The sequence below is a fragment of the Spinacia oleracea genome, chromosome 3, assembly GCF_020520425.1.
Source record: "Spinacia oleracea cultivar Varoflay chromosome 3, BTI_SOV_V1, whole genome shotgun sequence".
In the NCBI taxonomy this organism is placed as follows: Eukaryota; Viridiplantae; Streptophyta; class Magnoliopsida; order Caryophyllales; family Amaranthaceae; genus Spinacia; species Spinacia oleracea.
Genome location: NC_079489.1, coordinates 59456209 through 59475562, shown reverse-complemented (window position 1 = coordinate 59475562; position 19354 = coordinate 59456209). Strand labels below are relative to the sequence as shown.

Below are 19354 nucleotides of genomic sequence, written 5' to 3'. Positions count from 1 at the left end.
ATTAGTGATTGAAATTCGTTGAAAACTTTTGCAAACATCGTACTTTAAATTTTCAGCAATATAGATTCATTTAAAAGCTTCACCCTGGTCAATCTACGTTCCTAGTATCTCAAAACAACCAGTTCAATAATCCATACTCAACCTATCATGATTAAAACTCATAAAAACCTTGAATTTCGTACTTTAAACAATCCAAATTAATATTTCAAAGTAATTTGATAATCTGAAAATTAATAACCTTATTATATAATTTGCAAAAATCTGAAATTTATAACTTAAATCACAAAACTCCTAACTTTAATTCAAGAAACTTAATTCAAACTAATACATCATGAATAAACCCTAACTCAATATTTAATTAATCAAAACTGAAAATTAATTCGTTTTTTTAATCTCAACATCAAATCTGAAAATCATATTTACCACAAAAATTACAAATTTAATTTAAGAACATAATCTAAATTAACAAGCTTTAATTTAAAATAATTAGTTACTTAGGGTTTAAGAAATAACCAAGGATTAAGGAGAGAGAAGGGCTGGACGGCGGTGGCTCGCGGCAGGGGTGTTCACCGGCGACGGTGGCTGGGCGCGGCAGAAGTTCACGGCGACGGTGGCTGGGCGCGGTGGTGCTGCGAAATTGACAAGGCTAAGCTACGAAAACAGAGGGAAAAGGAACGAAAAGAAAAGAAAGAAAGAACAAGGGGAGGAGAGATCGAATGAGAGGGAGAAGGCTCACCGGCGTCGAGGGAGGAGCCGCGGCGAGGAGGGTTGCTGGGCTGCTGTGTCGGGAGGATGAAGCTTTGTTTCCTTTTTTTTTTTTGATGTTTCACGTGAGTGAGGAAGGAGAAAGAGAATAGGGTTTTATTTTTTTTTGTTTTACATGAATTAGAAAAGAGAAAGGAGTATGGTCATATGGGTTTTGTTGGTTTGGGCTTTGCCCAATTGGGCTAGGAATAGTAATTGGGATTTGCTTTCTAATTCCAATAGAACGTGATTTCAAAATTCGAATTCGTTTCAACGTAAAATTCAAAAATACATTTGATTTCGTAAATCATTTAAAATATTCAAAATGTAATAACATAATTATATTTCAATTACATATTCATTTCTAAAGTTCGTAAATTTACATTTAAATATATTAAATATACGTTAAAGTATATAATTAAAATATAATAAAATTACGGGGGATTACAGCCAGCCAGTTCCAGCGCAGCACGCCAAACCAGCGTTGGGCGCTGGTGACGTGGCATATGTGCTGCCAAAATCAAGGACGCGGGCTCCGTCCTTGATTTGTCTTGTATTGATCTGCCTTCGTACGAATAGTACGATACTTGGCACGTTGTGCTTTCTTGGAGGTTAAGAATTGATTTTGCGTAAAAAAACAAGCCGTTGCGGGTTTTGAATTCCGGTTGTACGGGACGGGGCTCGGCTTGCTCGGTTTTGTGGGTCGGCGTCCGAATTTGACTTGCCTTATATGATTTTGAGTGGAAAAGGCCTAGTAAGACCAATGGAATGGTCTACTAGATGAGATTATACTTGGATTATGAAATTGGTTTTTGAGAATTGTATTTTGTACCGAGTTCCGGGAGGGGAACGGTCTCAGGGATTGGATTTTGGATCTTGTATTTTGGAGATGTTCTTATCAATGGGAATTTCCGCACGAAGTTACTCCAACCGCCTAGTAAGGATAATGGTATCGTCATCATCCCAGAGGGGAGACACAAATTAGGTGTCTACAGAAGCCCCCACTTTGACTGAGTGTTCGGTTAGAAAAGCGCAAGTCAAAGTATTTCGAAAAGGACGGAGAATGATCAAGATGTTCTGCAATCAAGACCATTCTTTGTACGCCGGTACTTGCATAAAAAAGGCGTTAGAAAAAAAAAGGATAGAGTCTACCTTCGTTCGGCTGTGACGACTCCGGTTTGTACTTGTATTGTTCTTCCGCCATCGGTTCGGACGGAGCTTGGCATTGAAAATTTTGAATCTAGAATTTTGAATTATGAATACCCGAAGTTAATCGGTTGGGGATGTGCTTTGCTGGGGATAAGAGCTTCTTACTGGCTCTTAAGATTTTGACATTTCGGCTGACTTTCCTAGAGCTTGGGTCCGTTGGGAGTCGAACGCCTGAGTCATTGATTTTTTGGAATTTGTATTCTTGAAATATTCATCTGTTTGTACTTGGAGATATGGGTGTATACCCGCATTTTCGAAAGATGCCTGATGCGACGTTTGATGCTTGGTGCGGAAGACCGTAGCAGTAAAGGACGTGCAATCAGCACGGGAGACCGCGTGCGGCTGAATCTGCGCATGCAGCAGGCTGCACCTAGCGCGGGCCTCGGCGCCTGGCGCGGTGCTGTGCTATAAAAGCACCACTCGCCGTGCCATTTTGAGGCACATTCACTTGAAATTCTTTTGCTCTTTCTCTCAAAGGTCAATTAAGCTCTTCCCTTGGTCTTGTTCTTGCCTTGTCCATGTAAGTATTTCATGTTTTTGCTTATGAAAATATTTTGATTTTCTTGTACTTCGAAATGATGATTGCATGATAGTAGGCTTCTTGAATCTTGTAGAAAATTGTTTGATAGCCACTCGAACTTGAACTGTTGGAACTTGTAGATTTGAATTTTTTGAAAAAATTTCTTGAATGTTGTACTTGGTGTTTGTAGATAGTAGTCTCACTGGTGACCTTGCGGGGTCTCAAGTAGAGAATAGGCTAGCATACCTACATGTTGTTTGTAGAGTTTTGGAATGCGGGCTTCAACATTGGTAGCCTAGGCGTTGATGTTGAACTTGTATACCTGCTTCGGCATGGATAGCCTAGGCGTTGGTGTTGAACTTGTATACCTGCTTCAGCGTGGATAGCCTAGGCGTTGGTGTAGAACTTGAATTTTTGAGCTAGAGGTCCCTAGCTGAATTAGCACTGGGGATTTTTGAATTTTTGACTTTGTAGAGGCTAGTATAGGATAGCCCCCAGTTTAGAATTTTGACACTTTGCACTCCACTTGATTTAGTATGCCTCGTCACACTCGGAGGAAGCTCGCCGAATGTTCGGTGGTTCGAGCCGCTGAGGAGGATGCTTCGAATGATGAAGCGGCTGCGATAAATGCGCCGGATGGGGGTGTGATTCCCCGGGGAACACCTGTTTTTGTTGGTACTGGGTGGAGTCCTTCCGACCTGGTATTTGGACCGGAGTTCCACTTGTCTCAGCTGTCTCGCGCTGGCTTGGTGAGTCTTGTACTTATGTTTTGAATTTGTATTTTGTACTTGTATAGGTTTTGAGCTGACTCGTTCACCTGTAGGCCGATGAAAAGCCGTTTCGCACTTTCTGGTCCTTGGCGGAGGTTCAGAAGGCCTTTAAAGCCCTTCGTGCTGATGAGGAGGCCATGGAGATCTGGTCACAGACGGGCCTGGCTGATTTCTGGCGTGCCATGGGAGGCACTTCGAGGAGAACGGGGATCAAACCCCGATTGTGGGATTTGTTGGAGCGTTGGTGGGATACCACCAACACCTTGCACATGACCTGGGGGGAGATCACCATTACCCCCTTTGAGTTTGCTATGATTACGGGTCTTCCTTTTTCTGAGAGGAATGTGACCTTTGATTCGAAGGTGACGTGGCGCTCGGCCGCTGCCAGGGCCTTGCTCGGCTCTGTTGTTGACTTGCCAGAGGATGACACCCATGCTTCTGTGACGGTGATTGTGGATGCTATCTGTAGTGTGGGTGTATCCGCAGAGCAGAGGATTAGGCTCTTCCTTCTAGCTTTGGTGAGCAGAGTTGTGGCCCCGAGCAGGAACAGTCGGGTGCATATTGGATTCCTGTCAGTTCTGCAGGACTTTAGGGCCGTTTCGAGCTACAACTGGGGTGGTTTGGCATATAGCCACCTCTTGTATGAAATCAAGTGGGCTTCCCGGACTGCGCCGGAGAGTGAGCCGAGCATGGCTGCCCTGTGGAGTGTGCTAGAGGTATTGAAGACCCCTTGTACTTTGTGCCTTGTACTTTTATGTTTGTATTTGAACTTGACTGATGTTTTGCTTGCTTTTGAAAGATTTGGATATATGAGCACTTTCCGACTTTGGCGCCGGATCGTACTGGAGTTGCGGCTTACCCGTATGCTGCCTCTTGGATAGTAGCGGTGCGCAGGAGGGTGCCTTTGGAGGCCTCCCACAGAGCTTGGAGAGGTCTACCTGCTGATGAGGTAATCTTTTTGTACTGTTTTGCTCTCTTGTATTTGTATAGTTTCCTGAGTTGTCTGCTTTGCAGGTGGTGTGGCGTCCTTTTGCCAACGCGCCTGTACCTGCCTTGACTGCTCTCGCCCATTTCTTGTCTGGACGGCGGGTTTTGCTTCCAGGGGTGTACCGTCACATGTGGTATTTGTGGGAGCGAGTGTCCCTTCAGCACCATTCGGGGAACAGGTTTGTCCCAAAGGACCCACCGGAGTCCATGCTGGCGCCGGATGAAGATCTTGCCCGGCTCTATGTGAACGCTAGGGGCGATGCAGTTTGCCGCTCTTGGAGGGATTTTGTACAGAGGAAGGGTAGCTATGACGACTTCCTGAGGAGGCTGGCTCCATCGGTACGCTTCGTACTGCCGGTGAGCTTTTGAACTTTGCATCTTGTATTCTTGTATTCTTGTATAATTGTATGATTGTATGTAGGAGGAGGAGGTTGACCCTGAGGACATTCCTCATTCTTATAGGATCCTCCGCTATGAGAACTCGGACGGGGAACAGGTGGAGGTGACCATTCCTGTAGCTTCTCCTCCGCACCGGAGATCGTATGATGTTGTACCTGAGCATTATGCCGCTGTAAGTACTGTTGCATTTTTTTTGAAACTGATTGTAATCTTGTATTTGATCTTGAATTTTGTATGCAGGCGCCTCGGGCGAGAGTGCGTCGATGGATGCTCTTGATTGATTCTTGGAAGAGGCATTGTGCCAAGCTGACCCGGAAGCTTTCTGGCCAGGACAGAGAGGTGCTTTACTTGATCTCGAAATTTGTATTCTGGAAATTTGAACTTTGGATGTTGATTCTTGAAATTGTATTTTGTATAGGAGCGCCGTCGAGATCGCAGAGGTTTCGTTGATAGGGAGCCCCAGGCGGAGACGTCCTTGAGGCAAGAGGGACCGAGCTTGGACCTAGGACAGGGGTCCGGTGCTGGAGCTCATCAGAGGCATTCGGATGCTAATCAGAGGGCTGCCTCTTTTGTACATGTTGATCCAACCAGACATTCATTTGGAGGTGCAAGAAGTTCGAGGCCCTTTGTTTCTCCTCCCGGTTATTACTTCGGAGGGAGTGGTCCTCAGCCTTGGGGTGCAGATTCATGGGCTTACTATGCGAAGATGGAGAGGATGCGTCAGGCTCAGGTGTTTGCGTCATACCAGTACATGGCGATACCGCCGCCTTATCAGTATCCCTCTCCTCAGCAGGGAGTTCATACCTCTCCTGGCACACTTCGTATCTCGGAGCAGGATCCTAGTACCCCTGGGACGGAGCTGGATCAGGATCTGGAGCGCCTTAGGAGGCGAAATAGGGACAAGGCGCCTGTGGTTGACGTCACCGCTGATGATGACTCAGACTGACCCTGCATGGTAGCGAGTTCCAGCTTGCCTGGGTTGATTTTGTATAGGCTGGATTGTATTTGTATGGATTTGTATGGTTTGGAACTTGAATTTTTGTATGGTTGTATGGTTTTGAACTTGAATTGGTTTGAAATTTTTGAAGTTTTGGCTTTTGTATGTTTGAATGTTTGATCTTGTATGCGTTGTGTGTGCTTTGAAATTTGTAGCTATATGCATGCATGAAAAATTTGCGAAAATTTGAAAAAAAAATTGCCCATTTTTTCGGGTGTATATACCCACTATAAGCCCCCACTTTGACTGAGGTTTTTTGGTGAGGAAAAGCGCAAGTCAAAGTATATTCAACTTTTGCTATGCATATGCAGACTCGACTTAGGACGCCAATCTAGGACTAGAATGCTTGAATTTTGAATAGATTGGCCCAAAATCTGCCCGAAGCGTTGATCCGGACTGCTTGAATTTGCGCGGCTTGCGACTTTGTAATCTTGAATAATGGAGGTTTGTACTTTGCTGTCCGAAACACTAAAGAGTGTGTATTCGGAGTCATAAAAGAGGACGGTAGCCTCGTCCTTTGGTGCAGGCCCCTGCGCCTAGCGCAGGACATGGCGCCTGGCTCCAGTATGCCGTCGTGCAAGCCGACTCTTGTATAAATAGGGGGTATTTCGGATCATTTCTTGCATCAATCCTTCCCTGCTATTCCTTGTATACTGTTTCCTCCAGAAAAAGAAGAGAGAAGATGACTATGTCCTTTGAAAATGCCTTGAACTCGTGGCTTGGTTCGCTTGGCAAATTGGAGAAAAGGGAGCTTGATGGCATGCATCTTGGGGTGCTTACCTCCTCCCGATTTGTAATGATGGATGTGCACTTCATTCTTGCTGCTTTGGAGGCTTGGGATCCGAACCACCATGTCTTCCCTTTGGGAATAATGAGGTATGTCCCCTCCCTCAAGAGTTTAGTGCCATATTGGGGTGGCCCATTATGCCGGAGCCATGCATACCCGGTGTTGAAGTACACTTTTTCTTGAGTTTTGAAAGATATTTGGGCTTGAAGCCCCCACTTTTGAGTGCTGTTGTATATGGAAGAGGGGTGGATTTGTCCCTCCTTGTCACCTACTTTGTTGGGCTTGATGTTCCCAAAGTTTTCCGCTTGAAGGCCTTGAGTTTTTGTAGCTTTGCTCGCCTCCTCTTTTCGAAGCAGGGGTTTGGCAATGGCGATGCCTCCCTAATAGAGATTGTGGAGCAGTTTGCTAGTGGCCGGGACCCAATGCCGCTCGTGATTGGCGAAACATTGCTGGGCCTTGACTTGCTGAAGTCAGATCCCTTTCTTTGCCATCGGGAAGTCCGGTGTTACTCCAAGTAAGGATCTGGAGCTTTCTTGTATGTTGAATTTGTACTTGTATTTGAATTTTGAATGTTGAAATTTGAAATGCGTTTCTTGTATACTCCCCAAGGTTTGGCTTATGAAGAGGCTCATGCTGGTGGTACCACCGGAGAACATGGAGAGCTATAATAGGAATGTTCACTGTGCGGCCCATGATGTATGGCCGGCTTTCATTGGACGAGTGGCGATGCGCACTTTCTGGAATTGAATCTTGTATAATGTGGGTAGTTCCTTGGTGGGGAATTGCTTCCATGAGACATGCGCCTGGTTCTACTGCTTTGAGAGTGCCAAGCCTCACAATGCTGGTCTTCTACTCGCCTGCTCGAGTGATGAGACAGTATGTCTTGAAACAGGAGATCCGGGACTGTGCTGAAGAGAACCCGAAACGTGGTGCGCTGAATGCAACTCGTCATGAAGTTTGGAGGCGGTATTGGGTCGCCAAGCCATTCTTGAGTATCCAGTTCCCACCTAAGTCAGTTACTCTGTCTGCGGGGTACATTGTATGGATGAGAGGCCTAAGCCGGAGGGACATTTCTCTCTCCGGACCAGCTAGAGTCCGAGGTTCTAGAGCTAGACGTCCTGCATCAACTGACTATGAGGAAGGTGACGGGAGTGTGGCCCATCCGGTGCTTGACCGTTCGGAGTCCAAAGGAGGTTCGTCGTCCTCCCGCCTTGGAAGGCTAGAAAGTTCCTTCTCCCGCCGCTTGGGCAAGGGGAAGATTGATGATTGATTGCGGGAGGAGTCAGGGGATAGTACTCAAGGTGCCAAGACTCGAGAGCATAGTCGCCCGACCCTAGATCTTTGTAGGCTAAATGTGTTTGAAATTGTATTGGAAATAATTGTGTTTAGAATGTGTTTGGAAGATGTGTTTGGAAGATGTGTTTAGGAAGTGAAAAGGCTTTGAACTTTGCTTTACTTGATCCTGACTTTGTATTTGAATTAGCTTTGAAGGTCTTAGAACCAAATAAAGAGTTATTGTGTTAAATTCCGCTTGAACATGCTTTGCTTTGAATTGACACATTTGGATTAAAGACAACAACAATTGAGTTTTGAAATTTGATTTGATTTTTAGGATGCCCTTAATTGAGGAAATTTTGAATTTTTTTTGGTATTAAAGTGGCCAGGCCTCGAAATGCGGTTGCCTACATGTCCCGTTGGGGAATCAGGCCGGACGTAGTTCTGACTACCTTACAGGACTTTGAATTGGATTTTTGAATTTGAACGTGGAACTTAGACATAGAACTTCTTTGTAATCCCCCGTAATTTTATACATTGTTTATATTTTTTACGTATATTTAATATATTTAAGTACAATTTGCGGATTTTAGAAATGAATATGTAATTAAAATATAATTATTTTATCTCATTTTGAATACTTTAATGACTTACGAAATCAAAATGTATTTTCGAATTTTACGTTAAAACGAATTCGAATTACGAAAATCGATTAAATTTAGAAAACGATCCTATCCGATTTTGGATTCGAATCCTAAAACTAAATTCCTAAGTCTAGCCCAATTGAATAAAGCCCAATATTATAAACCCATAACCCCATACTTCTACTCCATGTAAAACACAAAACACAAAACACCAAACCCCTCTATTCCTACTTCACGTAAAAACCAAAAAGGGCAAAACCCATCTCTCTCCTTTCCTGCTTCCTCTTCCTCCCTCTGCCCAGCCGCCGACCACCACGAGCACGCCACCAAGGCCGCCAGACCACCTCGCCGGTAAGCCACCGCTTCATCCCCTTCTCCTTCTTTCTTTCTCTTCCGTTCTCCTTTTTGTGTGACTCTCTTTCTCACTCGTTCTTTGTTGCCCGAGCCAACAGCCACGTCGCTGACCACCAGCTCTCACCACCACCTTGCTCGCGCAGCCCCCGCGTCGCCACCCAGCCTGCGCCGCCGCTGCCTTGTCCCTGCTCGCCGGTAGTTCTCTTTCCTCCTCCCTTTCTCTTTTCTCTTTTATTCTTTTGTTGTGGTTGTGTATTCAACTGATTGTGGATGACCACCACTCGTTCGCGCAGCCACCGCAAGTAGCACCACCGTGTGCCGCCGTCTCTCAGCCCTGCCGCAAGCCACCTCTGTCCGCCAGCCAACTCTCTCTCCTCCTTCTTGAATTGGTAACTTTCTTAAACCCTAAGTAACTAATTATTTTAAATTAAAGTTTGTTAATTTAGATTATGTTCTTAAATTAAATTTATAATTTTTATGGTAAATATGATTTTCAGATTTGATGTTGAGATTAAAAACGAATTAATTTTCAGTTTTGATTAATTAAAATTAAGATTAGGGCTTAATCATAATTTATTAACTTGAATTATGTTTTCTTGAATTAAAGTTATGGGTTTTGTGATTTAAATTATAAATTTGAGATTATATGGATTTTATAATAAAGTTATTAATTTTCAGATTATCTAATTACATTGAAATATTGATTTTTGATTATTTAAAGTATGAAATTCAAGGTTTTTATGATTATTAATCATGATGGGTTGAGTATGGATCATTGAATTGGTTGTGTTGAGATACTAGGAACGTAGATTGACCATGGTGAAGCTTTTAAATGAAATTATATTGCTGAAAATTTAAAGTACGATGTTTGCAAAAGTTTTCAACGGATTTCAATCACTAATTCAATAATCATGATTCTAGGAAATCAAATGTTTAAGTTTTGATATTGGGGAAAGTTCTAAATATGTTTAGGATGCATTTAGAATGCTTTCTTATGGTTGTCAATGATTAGGAATTTATTGGGATTATTTGTTGGTTGTTTTAGGCGGAGAATTCTCTTTAGGCGACTTTTGAAAGTGTTAAAGTGGCCTATCAGTTTGTTTACACAAGGTACGTACATACCTGTGTGCTTGGAATGTGTGCTAATTGTTGAAACCATGTTGAATCTTGTTGTTGAACTTGGTTATGTTGATATTATGGACGAACTGGGTTATATTGAATGTGCATGTTTAATACTGTTGGACAAACTTATTGAACTTATTTTGCACTATGAGAACTGTAACATGTTAGTATGGATGATTGATACAAACATGTTGGTTGGGAACACTAGATTATTCTATATGATTGGTTTGGATCGATTGGTTGTTGTTCCCTTTCTATCTTTTCACTACTTTATGAGGGCGGAGGACCTTGTTTAGTAAGTTGAAACTTTATGCCCATATACAGGGTTGCTCATGGTTAAAGGAAAGGTTGGATAAATTGGAATGAGTCTTGATTGATGCTTTTATGATCACTTACTTAATTCCAAGATAAAAACAGTTGTGAACAAATGTGAATTGTATGTCTTATGTAATGGTTGAGTCATAACGGAATCTCAATTTGTAAATCATGTAAAGTGAAACCGAATAGCAATAGCTTTAGACTGTGCACGTCTGAAGTGACGGACAAACAGGAGTTGGGGTTCATGGTGGTAGCCCATGGCCTTTTCTGGGACCGGATTGATCACCGTGTTCTATTTTTATTCAAACGTTCCTCGATATCGCAGGTCACTGAGGTTACGGAGTCGCGCCCGTACCTCGTCTTCCTTGGGGAAGACTTTTGGTTGGACAACTCGGTCCATTGTCTATTTCAACTAAAATAATATCATTGTCATTAAGTCTAGCTTAGCCTAGTCGAGTATGGTCGTCAAATTATTATGTTTTGTCTGTCCTTACTTATATTTATTAGTATCATGTTAGGGTTGTTGGTTTGATAGTATCATGCTAGGATTGTTGTTGTTTTAGTATGTAGTACTCAGCTTTGCTGATTACGTGCTTTGTTTGTGTGTGTTGATCATGGCTATGCCTTATTGATCCTGTGATGACCCATCTTTGGTGAGCAGTCTCTAAGGATCAATAAGCGTTGCCCATCTACAGGTTTGAAGATGATGCATCATTGGGATCGGGATTAGAGAGCTTGTAGTTCTATTCGTTTAATTAAGTGATTTAATTTGTTAACTTGGATTTGAAATTTGTCGTACTATTCGTATTTCCTTAATTCAGTTAATTGGTTTGGACCTAATATGTAATAGATTATTTATGAACCTAAAAGTTAGTTTTATGTTTTCCGCTGCAAAATTCTGAATAAGCCGTAACGTTTTCACACGGGCGATAATACTTTGATAATTCCCTACAGTTATATTTAAAAAGGGGTTATTTTAGAAAATGGGAATTGTTGGGGTGTTACAAAGTGGTATTTTTGAGCTAAAGGTTTTACTGACTTTTCGTGTCTGCTTTTCAAATTATTAGGCGCCTAAACTAGCTAGGTTCCTAAAACAAATTTCCTAGAATTGAGCTTCTACTTATTATATCATTCAAAAAATGCGTACTTTTTTTTTGGGGGACCAAATTCATTTTAATTTTGTTTGAAAGCATATTTATATTTCTTATTTAAATTCGAAATTAACTTATTAATTTGAAACTTTTCATTTATTCGAATTAAGTACGTTCCTTTTCTTTTCGAAATTTAATTAAATATATTCGAAATATATATATATATATATATATATATATATATATATATATATATATATATATATATATATATATATATATATATATATATATATATATATATATATATATATATATAAAAAAAAAAATCGTTTTTATTATTCATTCTTGTTTTATTCTTTAAACATTTCAGTGTTTTACTATGATTTATTATGAGAGATGGGTAGTATAGGAAAGGGCATATAGAATAGAAGCATTGTGTTTGCATTATATCAACATGATTGTACTTTATCTGCCTACTAACTGTTTGTGTCCTTCCTATGCTTTGCGATTGCTATTTATTCTTACTTATGGTGTATTGTGGGATCGTACGGTAAGTGAGAGTACTAATTACTAACATAGAAACTATGTTTAATCGTCATAGATCACTAATCATGTCTGACATAGAAGAGAATAGAGTAGGGAGCAACTCTAACCCTATCGTTCTGAGTGATGATGACTCCAGCCCTATCGTTCTAAGTGATGGTGACTCCAATCTTATTATGAGTGATGATGAAAAGGTGATGAATTATGAACCTGACAGTAGAATTCGTAGTCTATAGCACATTTGTCGCGAAGTAATGAAAACAAGTGCATATGGTAGTGATGATGAGGCAATTCGTGAGTATGACCGTGCTGTGGGTCAAACAAAAATGGATATCTACAAAGCCTTTCTGAGGGTTGAATCTGATTCTGAGCCTGAGATTGAGTTTGAGTTTGAGCCTGAACCTGAGCCCGAGCCCGAGCCTGAGCTAGAGGAAAATAATCATCAACTTCAAGGTCTACGAAGATCCTCAAGGCCAAGAAAAGAAGCTTATTATTGTGATATGGATGATGATGATGAACTTAAGTATGAGTTGTTCACCCTAGACGATTATAACGAATCAAAGGACAAGTCCGATGATGTCTCCCTTTAACTTTGCTTACATATTTAGTTGCGTGTGAGAAAATGTTGGACAATTCGCCCAACCATAGTTTATGTTTATATCGTAGAACCTTTTTACTTTATTTTGAGAACAGGTGTGTGTTAATATTTAGGATTGTTATCGACATTCTTTTGAGGAATAAAAGTTAGATTATGGATTATCCAAAGGATCAAAGTTTATTACGGGCACGCAAGGGGAATGTTTTCTTCTTTATTCAACCTTATTATTCGTGATGATTGAAGTTATTCCTTGTTTCTCAGCTGAATGTTCTGCATGCAAATATCATTCGTAGATGATTGTTCATTTTATGTGAATTTTGGATGTTGGTGTGATATTACATTGCTAGAGGATAATATAAGTAAAGTTTTGAACCTGAATTAGAGTATATTAATTTCAGGTCGCGTTCTAGGATGACCAACAGTAATGACCTAGCTGCTGTCTTTCGCCTCTTGGCGGAAAAACTAGCCCAGGAAAGAACTGAGCGCCCCAATTCTGCAGGAGACATGTTTGAAAGGCTTGCGAAAGTTAAGCCACCATACTTCAAGGGGCAAGCAGACCCGACCTTCCTAGAAAACTGGATTAGGGAGTTTGAAAAACTATTTTGGGTGGTAAACTGTCCTGAAAATATGAAAATAGGTCAAGCTGTCCTTTACCTAAAAGATGAGGCCGATCTATGGTGGAAAGAGAATGGAACTAGGCTAAGTGTTGTTGAAGGATTTAATTGGGACTCATTTGTTGTTGCATTGAGGGAAAAGTTTTATCCTCCTTTCATAACAAAACGAAAAGCGCAAGAATTCATAAACCTTGGGATGGGGAGTATGACTATCGCTGAATACTATAGTAAGTTTATAACTTTGTCGAGGTTTGCACCTGAGGTGGTAGCTACTGAGGAGCTAAAGGCTCAGAGGTTTGAGCAAGGGTTGACCGATGAGATTCAGTTGGGATTAGATGGAGAAACCTTTACATCCCTAGATAATGTGCGTGAGAAAACCACCCATATTTATGAATTGCAGTCTAGAAGGGACAAGAAAAATGTGGTTGGGGAGAAAAGAAAAGAGTTTAATGCTGGGAAAAACCAAGGGAATTTCAAGAAAAGTACGAAAGTGAACAGGAATGAGGGTGGAAATGGAAATTTTCAACAGAGGAACAATCAGGGGCACAACAATAGCAACCAATCTGAGAGAGTGCATCACTGTAAGAGATGCAACAACAACCATCCTGGTAAAAACTGCAAGGGAGAATTAGTGACATGCAACTATTGTCAGAAAAGGGGCCATAGGGAGTATGAGTGCTTCACCAAGCAGAAAAAGGAACAAAATGGTAATGGAAGTGAAAATCAAGTGAGGTTTAACCAGTCTGGAAGACAAGATTCAAAGCCTGGAGGGGGCACAAAACAATCAAGGAAACTATAATAAGCCCGCAAATGATAACAACAACCAGAATAAGACTCCGGGCAAACCGTTCTTGATGTCTAGAAATGAAGCTGAATATTCTGCAGACGTAGTTCATGGTACTTTTTCTATTAACTCTGTGCTAGTTAAAACATTATGTGATTCGGGAGCAACTTATTCTTTTGTTTCGTCATCTGTTGTTAAGAGTCTGAATTTGGTAGATTTTGAGTAATTGATTTACCTGTTAGTATACCTACTAGTGTAACCATAAGGTGTACCAAGTTGTTTAAGAATCCGCCTTTTAAGATAAAAGATTGCGTTTTCTTTCCGATTTGATAGAGTTTAATCTGGGAAACCTATATGTAATTTTGGGGATGGATTGGCTAAGTTTGTTCAGGGCCAAGTTAGAGTTTGTAATTCAGAAACTAAGTATAAGGAACCCTATTGGAAATTTGACCTCATATAAACGTTTTGGGAAGACCAAGAACCTTGGGGTTATTTCTGCAATGCAAGTGAGGAAATTGATGATAAGGAGTGTGAACTATTTTTCTGTAGGAGCTAGATGTGAGTTAAGAAGTCGGAATGAAGATCGAGGATGTTCCAACTGTGAATGAATTCATGGATGTGTTTCCTAGTGAGATTGCAGGTATGCCACTTGCTAAGAGCCGTTGAGTCCCCTATAGACTTAGTTCCTAGAATGACGCATATATCTAGAGCACCATATAGAATGACACCTCCTGAAATGAGCTAATTAAGAAAAAGTTGCAAGAGTTGTTTGGTCAAGGAATATATTAGGCCTAGTGCATCACCGTGGGGAGCTCCTGTGTTGTTTGTTAAGGAGAAAGATAAGAGTATGGAATTATGCATCGATTTTAGGGAGCTAAACATCATCAAGAGCAAGTATCTATTGGATCAATTGAACTGGGCGAGTGTGTTATCGAAGAATGATTTGTGTTTGAAGTATCACCAATTGAGGATAGCTGATAAAGATATACCTAAGACCTCATTAGGACTCGTTATTGTCATTATGGGTTTAGAGTAATGTCTTTTGGGTTAACCAATGCACCTGCCATAATTATGGATTTGATGAATAAGATTTTCTACGAATCCCGAATTAAGTTCGTTATTATGTTACTGATGGTATCCTGATTTATTCAAGGAATGAAAAGAGCATAATGAAATCTTGAGGATTACTTTGGAGACGCTTAGATAGAATCTAGTTTTATGTGAATGAAGTACACAAATCTTGAAGTCATGTGCGTATAAGTGACACCGGTGGAAAAGTGAAGGACTATATTGATCGAAAACCACGTTACGTAAGGGAGTAAAATTAAGAGAAGATTCGAGTGGTCCAGGATTGTTAGAAATTTGTTGTCTTGAAAAGAGGGGAATATATGAATTGGTGAAATACTAGGATTTAAGCCCAAGAGTTATAAATCCATGAAAGGCGTAATGAGGTTCAGTAGAAAAGGAAAGTTGAGCAGAAGGAGTGTCTGTAGATCCTGCTAAGGTTCGAGCTGTGAGTGAGTGACCTACTCCAAAGAACGTGTCTAATATTTGAAGTTTCCTAGGCCTATTTGACTGTTATAAGAGGTTGTGAAGACTTTAGAAGAGAGCAAAACCAATGGCAAACTTGTTGAAAAAGGAATCAAAATTTGAGTGAAGTGAGAAAAGTGAGGAAGCTTCTAGATTTTAAAAGAGAATTTGACCTCCGCAACTGTTGTCGCGTCAATTGAAACCTTGTAAGCCTAATTACCAAACCCATGACCTAAAGTTAGCTGCTATTGTGTTACCTGCGAATATTTGGAGACATTACCTTTATAGGGCAACACGTAAGATCCTTACCGAGCACAAAAGTCTGAAACTTTGGCAATAAGGCCCAGTTGAATCTTGGGGACAACATCGAAAAATATACTGCTTTCCACCCTGCAATTGATGGTCAGCCTGGGAGGACTAACCAAACTACGGAATATATGTTGAGAGCCCGTGTTATTGACTTTAAGAGTAACTGGGGAACCACCTAGATTCGATTGGATTTCTTGAAAGATAGTTACCATACGAACAGTAAGATGTCACATGTTGAGGCATTGTATGGGAAAGAAGTGTAGAGGTTCCACTTGTTGGGATGATTTTAGTGAAAATATAGTATTGGGGGCAGAATTCGTTGAAGAAAGGAAATACCCAAAGTTATTCCCTGAGATGAGTTACGAGGGCGTAACTCGTTTTCTTTAAGAGGGGTAGAATACGATATAAATTCGCGCTTTTTACCTAATTTTATGGTGTTTTTATGCATTTTTATGCTTATTTTAGCAAATTATTCATGTCGATGCAAGTAAATAGATTCTTCGCGTAACAAATAGGTGTTCATGAGTAATTCAAGAAACTTTAAGTTGGCAAAAGAGTGTACATAAATGCCACAAGTATTTCTCCAATGAGAATGAGTTGAAAAGTTTGGAAAGATAGGTGAATTTTCGTGTCAAGTTTCGGGACGAAACTTCTTTTAAGAGGGGTAGATTGTAATCCCCCGTAATTTTATACATTGTTTATATTTTTTACGTATATTTAATATATTTAAGTACAATTTGCGGATTTTAGAAATGAATATGTAATTAAAATATAATTATTTTATCTCATTTTGAATACTTTAATGACTTACGAAATCAAAATGTATTTTCGAATTTTACGTTAAAACGAATTCGAATTACGAAAATCGATTAAATTTAGAAAACGATCCTATCCGATTTTGGATTCGAATCCTAAAACTAAATTCCTAAGTCTAGCCCAATTGAATAAAGCCCAATATTATAAACCCATAACCCCATACTTCTACTCCATGTAAAACACAAAACACAAAACACCAAACCCCTCTATTCCTACTTCACGTAAAAACCAAAAAGGGCAAAACCCATCTCTCTCCTTTCCTGCTTCCTCTTCCTCCCTCTGCCCAGCCGCCGACCACCACGAGCACGCCACCAAGGCCGCCAGACCACCTCGCCGGTAAGCCACCGCTTCATCCCCTTCTCCTTCTTTCTTTCTCTTCCGTTCTCCTTTTTGTGTGACTCTCTTTCTCACTCGTTCTTTGTTGCCCGAGCCAACAGCCACGTCGCTGACCACCAGCTCTCACCACCACCTTGCTCGCGCAGCCCCCGCGTCGCCACCCAGCCTGCGCCGCCGCTGCCTTGTCCCTGCTCGCCGGTAGTTCTCTTTCCTCCTCCCTTTCTCTTTTCTCTTTTATTCTTTTGTTGTGGTTGTGTATTCAACTGATTGTGGATGACCACCACTCGTTCGCGCAGCCACCGCAAGTAGCACCACCGTGTGCCGCCGTCTCTCAGCCCTGCCGCAAGCCACCTCTGTCCGCCAGCCAACTCTCTCTCCTCCTTCTTGAATTGGTAACTTTCTTAAACCCTAAGTAACTAATTATTTTAAATTAAAGTTTGTTAATTTAGATTATGTTCTTAAATTAAATTTATAATTTTTATGGTAAATATGATTTTCAGATTTGATGTTGAGATTAAAAACGAATTAATTTTCAGTTTTGATTAATTAAAATTAAGATTAGGGCTTAATCATAATTTATTAACTTGAATTATGTTTTCTTGAATTAAAGTTATGGGTTTTGTGATTTAAATTATAAATTTGAGATTATATGGATTTTATAATAAAGTTATTAATTTTCAGATTATCTAATTACATTGAAATATTGATTTTTGATTATTTAAAGTATGAAATTCAAGGTTTTTATGATTATTAATCATGATGGGTTGAGTATGGATCATTGAATTGGTTGTGTTGAGATACTAGGAACGTAGATTGACCATGGTGAAGCTTTTAAATGAAATTATATTGCTGAAAATTTAAAGTACGATGTTTGCAAAAGTTTTCAACGGATTTCAATCACTAATTCAATAATCATGATTCTAGGAAATCAAATGTTTAAGTTTTGATATTGGGGAAAGTTCTAAATATGTTTAGGATGCATTTAGAATGCTTTCTTATGGTTGTCAATGATTAGGAATTTATTGGGATTATTTGTTGGTTGTTTTAGGCGGAGAATTCTCTTTAGGCGACTTTTGAAAGTGTTAAAGTGGCCTATCAGTTTGTTTACACAAGGTACGTACATACCTGTGTGCTTGGAATGTGTGCTAATTGTTGAAACCATGTTGAATCTTGTTGTTGAACTTGGTTATGTTGATATTATGGACGAACTGGGTTATATTGAATGTGCATGTTTAATACTGTTGGACAAACTTATTGAACTTATTTTGCACTATGAGAACTGTAACATGTTAGTATGGATGATTGATACAAACATGTTGGTTGGGAACACTAGATTATTCTATATGATTGGTTTGGATCGATTGGTTGTTGTTCCCTTTCTATCTTTTCACTACTTTATGAGGGCGGAGGACCTTGTTTAGTAAGTTGAAACTTTATGCCCATATACAGGGTTGCTCATGGTTAAAGGAAAGGTTGGATAAATTGGAATGAGTCTTGATTGATGCTTTTATGATCACTTACTTAATTCCAAGATAAAAACAGTTGTGAACAAATGTGAATTGTATGTCTTATGTAATGGTTGAGTCATAACGGAATCTCAATTTGTAAATCATGTAAAGTGAAACCGAATAGCAATAGCTTTAGACTGTGCACGTCTGAAGTGACGGACAAACAGGAGTTGGGGTTCATGGTGGTAGCCCATGGCCTTTTCTGGGACCGGATTGATCACCGTGTTCTATTTTTATTCAAACGTTCCTCGATATCGCAGGTCACTGAGGTTACGGAGTCGCGCCCGTACCTCGTCTTCCTTGGGGAAGACTTTTGGTTGGACAACTCGGTCCATTGTCTATTTCAACTAAAATAATATCATTGTCATTAAGTCTAGCTTAGCCTAGTCGAGTATGGTCGTCAAATTATTATGTTTTGTCTGTCCTTACTTATATTTATTAGTATCATGTTAGGGTTGTTGGTTTGATAGTATCATGCTAGGATTGTTGTTGTTTTAGTATGTAGTACTCAGCTTTGCTGATTACGTGCTTTGTTTGTGTGTGTTGATCATGGCTATGCCTTATTGATCCTGTGATGACCCATCTTTGGTGAGCAGTCTCTAAGGATCAATAAGCGTTGCCCATCTACAGGTTTGAAGATGATGCATCATTGGGATCGGGATTAGAGAGCTTGTAGTTCTATTCGTTTAATTAAGTGATTTAATTTGTTAACTTGGATTTGAAATTTGTCGTACTATTCGTATTTCCTTAATTCAGTTAATTGGTTTGGACCTAATATGTAATAGATTATTTATGAACCTAAAAGTTAGTTTTATGTTTTCCGCTGCAAAATTCTGAATAAGCCGTAACGTTTTCACACGGGCGATAATACTTTGATAATTCCCTACAGTTATATTTAAAAAGGGGTTATTTTAGAAAATGGGAATTGTTGGGGTGTTACATTCTTAGATGATCGAGGTTGGTCAGAGATCTGAATTCTGTTCCATCGATGTCTGTTAGTTCAACTGCTCCCCCGGAGAGGATCTTCTTGACAATGTATGGGCCTGCCCAGTTGGGTTTGAATTTTCCCCTTGGGTCCATGGTGCTTTTGCGAAGG

The 19354-nt window shown here is 40.2% G+C and overlaps 1 long non-coding RNA gene across 1 annotated transcript; it reads left to right on the top strand.

Moving 5' to 3' along the window:
* The first annotated feature begins 13751 nt into the window (after nucleotides 1-13751).
* Nucleotides 13752-19089, top strand: LOC130470356 (uncharacterized). The gene is made up of 5 exons (XR_008930536.1): nucleotides 13752-16750; nucleotides 16852-16948; nucleotides 17047-17142; nucleotides 17799-17863; nucleotides 18855-19089. It is a non-coding gene; the product is annotated as an uncharacterized lncRNA (long non-coding RNA).
* The last annotated feature ends 265 nt before the right edge of the window (nucleotides 19090-19354 follow it).